This window comes from Kogia breviceps, chromosome 7 (genome assembly GCF_026419965.1).
Source record: "Kogia breviceps isolate mKogBre1 chromosome 7, mKogBre1 haplotype 1, whole genome shotgun sequence".
Lineage (NCBI taxonomy): Eukaryota > Metazoa > Chordata > Mammalia > Artiodactyla > Physeteridae > Kogia > Kogia breviceps.
This window is the reverse complement of record NC_081316.1, coordinates 78014827-78025008: the sequence shown is the minus strand read 5'-3', so window position 1 is coordinate 78025008 and position 10182 is coordinate 78014827. Positions and strand designations below refer to the sequence as shown.

At 47.0% G+C, this 10182-nt stretch overlaps 1 pseudogene; it reads left to right on the top strand.

Annotated features, from left to right (window-relative positions):
- Positions 1-898: 898 nt before the first annotated feature.
- LOC131760326 (olfactory receptor 10T2-like) lies at positions 899-9815 on the top strand (annotated as a pseudogene).
- Positions 9816-10182: the final 367 nt, after the last annotated feature.

Below are 10182 nucleotides of genomic sequence, written 5' to 3'. Positions count from 1 at the left end.
AATTTGATTAGAACATCATGACCAGAATATGCCACTCTAAATGAGACAGTGCCTTCAAAATCATTTTGATGCCAAGTTAATCCATTAACATTATATTAGGCATCTGAAAAGACCTTCAATGAGAAATTATTAAGAACTTAAAATTATTGCCATGTATTAAGAACTAATGATATTTTAAATCTCAAGCTTTAATTATTACCATGGATAGGAACCCAGCAGAAGTTACAACAAGTTAAATTCATTTATGTGGTCAGGTCATTGTCACAATTATTGTCACAATTACTGGCTCTAAAATTAGAGCCAGTACATGGTGAAACACTGATGGAGAGAGGATTTCATTGAAGGAAAGTGAAAGTTCTTTTGGAAAATTTCACTGATCTCCCTAATTTAAAAAAAAATGTTATTTTCATTTTAAGTGATTTAAATGATTTGATTATTTTATTCATTTAGTCAATAGTTTACAAAGCACTCCTGAGTACCGAGTTACCATTATATCTGAAAGAGCATTTGAAAAATGCAGCATCACAAAAACCGGTGGATGAGAACAAAGCAATTTTATTCCTATTTCCCTCTTACATGCAGATTCAGGTTGGAAAAGAGAGAGATAAGAATGCTTTTATGAGTATAATCCAAGAAGATGCTGGGGCCCACTCCATGTCATTTATACAGATTTTCATACTAGAATTATTCTCATCACTCTCACTCCTGAACTTTATTCAGTCAAATGCATTCAGCATCACTTCCTCAGGCTCTCCCATGAAGAGGTGCCTGGTAGCTCTGGTCCCCCTGATTAAAGTCTAGGTGACATTGGTGCACAAGGATATTTTACAATCATCTCAGAGTCTTGACTTCAATAACCTTGCACCTTTGGAAGAGAGCTGCTACGTGCACCAAGAAGATGCGCAATCATACCACAGTGAGCACATTCCTTCTGTAAGGATTTTCCAGTTTCCAAGATCTACAGAGTCTCCTCTTTGTGAAGATTTTCTTCTCCCAAGCTATCATCCTAGCTGCAAATGTGTCCATAGAGGTGGCCATCAACCTCAGTCACGACCTTCACATCCTCATGTAGTTTCTCCTCTGTGGTCTCTCCTCTTCAGAAACCTGTACCGCTATGGTAATCATCCCCCACGTGTTGGTGGACTTGCTATCAGACAGTAAGACCATTTCTCTTCTGGAGTGTGCCACACAGATGTTTTTCTTCTTTGGCTTGGCAGGCAGTAACTGCTTCATCATGGCTGCCATGTCTTATGACCGTCACACTGCTACTCACAACCCACTGCACTACTCCATCCTGATGACCCAGAAGATCTGCTTTTAGCGGATGAAGGCCGCTTGGGTGGCTGGGTTCCTCGTTTCCGTGTGCATTGTCCTCATAGGATTCAACTTGTCTTTCTGTGACTCCAACACCTTCCAACACTGCTTTTGCGACATCTCACCTGTGGTCTGCCTTGCTTGTGACTATACTCCCTATCATGAAATGGCTCTTTTTCTGTTCTCTGCCATTGTGTTGGTGGGCAGCTTTACTTTCATTATGATTTCCTGTGTCTTCAATGGGTCTATAGTTATGAGGATGCCCTCTGCCCAGGGGAGGTATAAGGCCTTCTCAGCTTGCTCCTTCCACCTCACTGTGGTGTGCATACACTATTGGATTTGCTCGCTTTGTCCATTTGAGGCCCAGCACAGAGACTCATTCCCTGAAGATATGCCGATGGCTGTGACACATAAATGGTGCCAACACCTCTGCTTAATCCCACTGTTGCTTTCTTTTTAACTTCAGTGATTATATTTTTCAGATCTAGAAATTTCCCTTGGTTATATATCATAATTCTATTTCTTTGCTGAAACTTTTCTATTTCAAAGAAATAGAATTTCAATGATTGCTTATTGAAGCATTTGTTTGATGGCTGCCTTAAAATCCTTACCAGATAATTTAAACGTTCTTTTCATCTTGATGTAGACATATATTGTCTTTTCTCGTTGAACTGTGATTTTTCTGGTTCTCGGTATGACAGTGATTTTTACTGCAGCAGAGACATTTAGGGTATTATGAGACTCTGGATCAGATTCAATCCTTTTTTAGGAGGATGTCCCCTGTCACTGCAACTACTAGGTGTATGTGTATCTCTTCAGCTTCCTGCTGAGCACTACTGACACAGCTCTGGGAAAACGGAGTGCTGACACCCACTGCCTCCTTGCAGATGAATGAGATGAAAGCACAGCTCCTGCCACCACCCTGTGGTCTCCTTCCCAGTTATAGAGTGATGCCAATTTGCGCACCTCCTTTCTTCCAAGTAAGGTCAGTTCCTTGTTGGGCCCCACTGCCACTAGGGCGAGGGGACCTGCAGAGCTGGCTCACACTGCTCTGTTGTTGCAGGTGGAGGTGGAAGCTCAGGTCCCCACTGGACCCCTACTCACAAGGGGGGTGCGGTTACAGGGGAGCAGAGTACCAACTAGTACCACCTCACACTTCTTCATTGTCTCATTGCTGCCAGAGGACAAAGGAGGTTCATTTCACTGCTGGACCCCACTGACAATACCCTGGCAGGGGAATCAAAGGGTGGGTGGGGTGAAGAATACCTCCCTGCTTGGCCCCAATGAATCCTGCCAGTGGGAGACAGGTACGATTTTTCCACTGGTATTTGTCTGGAGTAAGACAGGCATTGCCAAAATGTTTTCTATTCTGTTAAGGTCACACTTTTTCCAGTTCTTTGGCTAGCAAGAACAGACTTTTCTTAAAGCTTTTTTTTGTCTGCGTCTCTTTTTTTTGTTTCTTTGTTTTTTGTTTTTGTTTTTTTGTTGTTTTTTTTTTTGTGGTACGCAGGCCTCTCACTGTTGTGGCCTCTCCCGTTGTGGAGCAGAGGCTCCGGACGCGCAGGCCCAGCGGCCACGGCCCACGAGCCCAGCCACTCCATGGCATGTGGGATCTTCCCCGGTCCACTCCGGGATCTTCCCGGACCAGGGCACAAACCCGTGTCCCCTGCATCAGCAGGCGGACTCTCAACCACTGCGCCACCAGGGAAGCCCTGTCTGTGTCTCTTGATGGTTCTGAGTTGGAGGTTTGTGCAGCAATCTGCACAGGATATATGGAAGCAATAAGAAAATGCAGGGGGGACTTCCCTGGTGGCGCAGTGGTTAAGAATCCACTTGCCAATGTAAGGCACACGGGTTCGAGCCCTGGTCTGGGAAGATCCCACATGCCGCAGAGCAACTAAGCCCGTGAGCCACAACTACTGAGCCTGCGCTCTAGAGCCCTCAAGCCACAACTACTGAAGCCCGCGTACCTAGAGCCCGCACTCTGCAACAAAAGAAGCCATCACTTCAATGAAATGAAGAGTAGCTCCAGCTCGCCGCAACTAGAGAAAGCCCGCACACAGCAACGAAGACCCAGTGCAGCCAAAAATAAATAAATAAATAAATTTATTTTTTAAAGAAAAAAGAAAAGAAAATGCAGGGACTCAGCACTATGTGATTTCCTCAGGTCCAAAGTCCCTAGGGGTTTGCTGCCTTCTTTGTCCTGTTTAGAATCTTCCTATGCTTGTTTGTTGTTTCATCTAGGAATGTTTTTAGTAATAAGAGGGAGGACCTGAAGGGTATGGAGCAACTTCATCTTCAATGAAACCAGAAGTCTGTGTCTTCAAACATTTAACAATATTTTTCCTGCTTCTTATTTACTTTGTGACAGAAAGTTGATCTAATACAAGTTTGCCTGACATATCCAGATGTAGGAGTCTGCATACTTACTCTGCACAGAGAGGGCTGGCTGGAAAGAAATGTGTCACAGACCAATGAAAGTCTTCTAGTGGTAAAGTATTAAAGAGCTCCTCATTCTGCCCCTCCACAGAGAGTATGTGCCTTAAAAGAAGTCAGAGTATTAAGAGGATATTTGTGACCTTGAACTTCTGCTTAACCTTTATATGCCTCAGTTATATCTTCTGTAAAGTACGAATTAAAAAACACCTTTTGGGGTTATTCTGAGGATTAATTGGGTCACTACTTGTAATTACTGGGAACAGTAACTGGAAGGTAGTAAACTATCTCCTATTGTTCGCTCCTTTGCTAATTCTCTTGCTACGGCTACTACTACTCTTACTAACATTTGACTTGTACATGTTCTAACTCTCCAACCATTCCAAGGCATAAGGGAGACATTATTCAGCAGAAAGTGGTTACATAGCTTTTACTAAACCAGGCTGAGATGCTATTTACCAATCTGAGTTAAACAGTGTCATGGCAGTGGTGTAACTGTGGTGAGCATGGGTTTGTGTAAAAGCCTATCACAGGTGTAGCAGGATCTGACACAAACGTTCCATCACTTGAATCAGGCTGACATTCAACAGATTCAAAGGCCGCCAAGTCAGTGGTTCATGCTAGAGCAAAACCTTCATACATCCACTCATTTATTAATTTTTCATTCATACATTTTAAATATACATTTATACTTACTGTGTTTCAAGAAGTGTGTAAAAATTAGACACACAGGAAAAGAAAGACATTAAATGTGTCTATATGAAGAGCCTAGCATTCTGGAGAAAACAAATACTGAATCTGTAGTTGCAAGTGCACTGAGTATTCTGAAAAAAAATATGCGGGTGGGGGCGGGCGTCTACGGGGGACAACAGGTGTACTTAATTTGATCTGGAGCCTGAAGAAGGCTTCCAAGAGCATGGGAAACAACATTTAAGGCATACATATAGCATAAGTTGGTGTTACAAAGGTGAGAGGGAAAATGCATTCAGGCAGAGGTACTGCATGTGAGAGTGTCCTAAGGTGGCAAAGAATATGGAAATACTTGTGGTTTTAAAAGAATACCAATGGGGCTTCCCTGGTGGCGCAGTGGTTGCGAGTCCGCCTGCCGATGCAGGGGACATGGGTTCGTGCCCCGGTCTGGGAGGATCCCACATGCCGCGGAGCGGCTGGGCCCGTGAGCCATGGCCGCTGAGCCTGTGCTCCACAACGGGAGAGGCCACGACAATGAGAGGCCCGTGTACCACAAAAAAAAAAAAAAGAATACCAATGATACCTAGAGTTTGAATGTTTGGGGAATGAGGGAAGAATGCTGAGAGATAGAAACATAAGAGGGACACATTCAGGACTTTGTAAACATGTTAAGAATTGTTGCCTTTATTCAAAGTCTTTGGGGGATATTAACAAAGGAATTACTCTCTTTAGATTTTGTTTGTTTTGTTTTGTTTATTCAAGACCCATTTATTCTCTAGTTCTGCCCACATGGAGACACCCTCCTTGAAAAGGCATCCCTTCACTTTAACACCTTGTGCTGAAAACAAAACACGTGTTCCGAGGTTTCAACTATGAGAGCCACATTCTTAAAGCACGAATTCTTAAATCTCATCTAGATTTCTCCCCTTGGATGGCGGGGAGAGGACCCAAACACAGCAAAGAACTGCTCAGGACTGTGGGCTCTGCTCGCCCAGAAGACCTTGCAGCTGCCCTGACCACCCGGCTGGAGCCAGAATTTGGGCCCTGAGATGAGGGGTGCCTGCTGGGCTGCCGCCAGCGCCACCGCCCCCAGCTCCTGTCCTCTTCACTGGCTTGCTGTCACCTCTAGTTTCCCTAGAGTTTGGTGATTCCAGACGGTCTCTGCTCACACTTCTGTATCACGCCTGCTACCTCAGCACTGCTGATCCACACCAAGGGGGAAAAGTACACAGAACTGCTTTTCAACACACCAATGTTCCCCACAAAAGTTATTGTATAAGCCTGTGAGTTCTTTTTCATCAGAGAACATTCCCAAGGCCATGACTTCCCCCGGCTCCCCACTGCCCTTGCCCACAGACTGGACATGCGTGGACGCAGTGCTGAGTCTGGCACACCCCCCCCCGGGCTCCACTCCGGCGCACTCTCCCGGAGGACTGAGGGCGGTGCCCTGGGCTCATCAGCAGGATCTGTCCTGAAGCCAGGAGTGACAAGAGCCACACCTGCAGGTCTATTCCACTGACCAGCAGCCCAGGACCGAGCTGGGCCCACGGACCTTGGTCTGGATTGTGTTGGCTGGTCATTCTTGCCTAGGTTCACAGGCCAGCAGCCAGTGTCCTTCCTTCCCTGCTCATCGCTGCACCAGCGGCTCACCCCTACCTGCTGCCGTCACGCGCCTGGCAACCTCGTGTTCCGGGGCCAGCCAAGAACTGAGACCCCAGCAGGACCCTAGTTCCCAGCAGGCAAACTCCCCATTAAACTACTGCTGCCTAGCCGTCTTCTCAAGGCTTCAGAGCCGGGAAAGTGCGGAGAGCATAGCAAGCCGTGGCGCCCCCAGCCCGGACCCGCGATGCTCCGCGGAGGCGCCGGAACCTCCCAACACAAGCGACCTCTGCGCCCGCCTGTCCCGTGGACCCGGGCGCATCTCCGACCACCGCGACCCAGGACGGAGGCACGGGGCGCGGGGCTCGGCCGGCGGCGGGCGCTGGGGCGGGCGGGGACCCGGGCTCCGGCCCCGAGGCCGCGCGGACCCGCCCAGCCCACCCTCCGTCCCCACGGCCCGGAAAGCAATCTATTTAGATTTATGCCATGGTTGGTATATGGAGACTGAGTTGTAAAATAGTAAGAGTGGGGAGAGGAAAGCTGATTAGAGTTCTATTAGCTAGGATTCTCCAGAGAAACAGAACCACTATGATGTTGTTGTTGTTATTTTAAAGGAATTGGCTCACACAATTATGGGAGCCGGCAATTCCAAAATGCCAGGGTGGTCCAGGAGATTGGAAATTCCAGTAAGAGTTGATGTCACAGTTTTGAGTCCAAAAGCATCCTGGAGACAGAATCCTTCTTTTTAAGGGAACTTAAGTCTTTTCTCCTAAGGCTTTCAACTGATTGGATGAGGGCCACCCACATTATGGACAGTAATCTGCTTTATTCAAAGTCTACCGATTTAGGGCTTCCCTGGTGGCGCAGTATTTGAGAGTCCGCCTGCCGATACAGGGGATACGGGTTCGTGCCCCGGTCCAGGAAGATCCCGCATGTCGCGGAACGGCTAGGCCCGTGAGCCATGGCCGCTGAGCCTGCGTGTCCGGAGCCTGTGCTCCGCAACGGGAGAGAGGCCACAACAGTGAGAGGCCCGCATACCGCAAAAAAAAAAAAAAAAAAAAAAAACAAAGTCTACCGATTTGTTAATCACATCTAAAAAAACACCTTCGCAGCAACATCTAGACTCATGTTTGACCAAACAACTGGTCACTGTAGCCTAGCCAAATTGACACATAAAATCAAATATTACAGGAGTACTACTGTAAAATAAATATATAAGGTGGTAGCTGGGGAAAAAAAGTGCTGACAATAAAAATGAAGCAATGGGAGAATAAATATTGGACTCAGAATGTACAAGACTTTGTCACTGAGTGCAAGCATGTGGAGGGAGACAAATAAATTACCCTCAGGTTTCTAATCAATATGTTGATTGAATGATGGTGCCTCTTATTCGGATATGGAACATTGGAGGGGAGCAAGTTGGGGGTGGAAGGAGATAATTACTTTAGACAATTTGTGCTTGAGACTCAATAGACAAAAATATTTTTGTCTAAAGCACGAAATAAAGGACAGGGAAACAGAAATAAATATGGTAGTCATCAGTGTATACAGATAAATTAAACTTCACAGGGGAAACACAATCATTCCCTCAATCTTCCTTAACAGGCTGCATCTGACCACGAAAAAGTCACTTAAAGAGCTTGTTTACTCACTCCCTAGGAATTCAGGAACCCTGCTTATTTCCACAGAGAAGTCACCAGTTTTGACCTAAGAATTCACAGCTGGTTTGGTCCGGGGCATCTCATCCTGTTCTTTATGAAGTCTCCTGTAACTAGGCTGGAGCCAGACTAGGAATACAGGCCAGCATTTATGGGTCCAAAAAGCCCATCATCTACAGATAACCATGCAAAAAGAACGTTTCCAGTAATCTTACTGTCTGGTTCCACTTGGTCATCTCCCCTCAGAATGTACTCAGTCATAACTATAATTATCACACTCATTCCAGGACAAGCTGCTCTTGGAATGGACACAGTCTCAAAAGTTTGGAGGTCCAAAAACCTTAACTTATAGCAGAGTACAACTTTGGAAAAGATGTGAATAAAATTTTATAGAATTTTCTGCAGATTATTTTTTCACGTTAACCAATTTGTGTTACTAATTAATAATTAAATTTCATTTTATTAATGGTAGCTCACTCTGGGCTTCTAATGTACTTTCTCATATCAGAAAATCTAACCCTGACCTTTACTAAGAGCCTTCCCATTGTCTAATAACATACAGACCAATATATTTTGACCACAGACACTCTTTGTCCTTTTATTGTTATTTTATGGTCTATCATTAGGTCAAATACTAAAAAAATTACAAATTAATTAAGAAAATATTTTTCTAGCAAGCTCTCTCTTTACCCCCAAGCTGAGGTGAGCAAGTGAAGCTAGACTAAGCACAAAGGAAAAACAAAGCAATCTTCATCGAATAGGAAGAGGCGATTTTAAAGGTCATTGCAAGATTAGGGAGAGTGGCCAAGACGTCGGAGTACAAGGACACTGAGCTCACCTCCTCTAGGGAGCACACCAAAATCACAACTATCTGCACAACAACCATCGATGAAAAAGACTGGAACCTACCAGAAAAGATCTTCTACAACTAAATATACAAAGAAGGAACCACAACAAAACAGGTGAAAAGGGCGGATTCAAGATATAATCAAACCCTATTACCCCCGGTGGGCGACCCTCAGACTGGAGAATAATTACAGTGCAGGGGTCCTCCCACAGGAGCGAGAGTTCTGAGCCCCACGTCAGGCCCCCAACCCAGGCGGGGGTCCAGCACCAGGAAGACAACCCCCAGAGCATTTGGCATTGAAGGCCAGTGCTCCAGGCAGTTAGCAGGAGCCCCTCAGGACTGGGGGAAACAGAGACTCCACTCTTAGCGGGCGCACACAAAATCCCACGCACACCTGGACTAAAGCAATAATTTGATAGGAGCTTGGGCCAGACCTACCTGCCGGTCTTGGAGAGTCTCCCGGAGAGGCAGGGGGCATGGCTGCGGCTCGCCCTGGGGACAAAGTCACTGGCAGCAGTTTTTCTTAGGAGCTACTTGTGCTGCGTGGACGCCGGTGCTGGCGGGCGCCATTTTTAAAATCTTCCTCCAGCTCATTAGCCCAACAGCCTGCAGGTGCCGGCGCTGGGACGCCCCAGGCCAGGCAACTAACCGGGCAAGGACACAGCCCCAGCCTTCTGCAGACAGGCTGCCTAAAGACTAAACAGCCCACAGCTGCCTTTAGACGCAGCCCTAGACAAGGCCCTGCCCACCAGAGGGCCAAACCCCAGCTCGACCCACCAGGGGGCAGACTCCAGCAAGTCCCACGAGGAAGCCTGCCTCTAGACCAACCTCACCCACCAGGGGGGAAACACCAGAAGTAGACACCAGAACGTAGGCCAGACCCTACCCTGGGACCAGCTGGGTCCTGGCCCCGCCCACTAGCAGGCCAGTGCAACCTTTAGGACCTCCCGGACCCCATACCCAACTGTGTCAGGAACCAGCCCCCACACCGATGATCTGAAATGAGCTCCAGGATCTCTGAGCCCTGCAGCCAGACTCCAGGAATCAGCTCTTCCTGCCAGTATCTGGCACTTACCCCAGGACTTATCTTCACCTGCCAGTGGGTGGGCAGCAGCCTCAGAATCTTTGGGACCCTGACTCCACCCACCACTAACCAGCATGAGTCCCGAGACCCCCTAGAGTTCTGCGACCAGCCACCTCGTGACCGGGACCCACTAAGCAGCAGCCAGCAGCATCCGCACGAGGGAGGGCCTTGCAACCAACCAGACTAGGGGCCATGCAAGCCCACCAGACCAGCCACATGCCCACCACAACAGAAGGACCTACGCAGCCCTCTTAGGGGGAACCCCTAGAACATATAGCTTGGGTGATGAGAGGGGAGTGCACTGCTGGGATGCATAGGATGCCTTCTACAGAGGGCCACTTCTCCAAGGTCGAGAAATATAACTAACCTGCCACAGATACAAAAATAAAAATAACAACTTAGAAAAAATGAGGCTGCAGAGGAACATGTTCCAGACAAAGGAAAAAGGTAAAACCCCAGAAGAACTAAGAGGTATGCAGATAGGCAATCTACCTGATTAAGAGTTCACAGTAATGATCGTAAAGATGATCAAACAACTTAGGAGGAGGATGGAT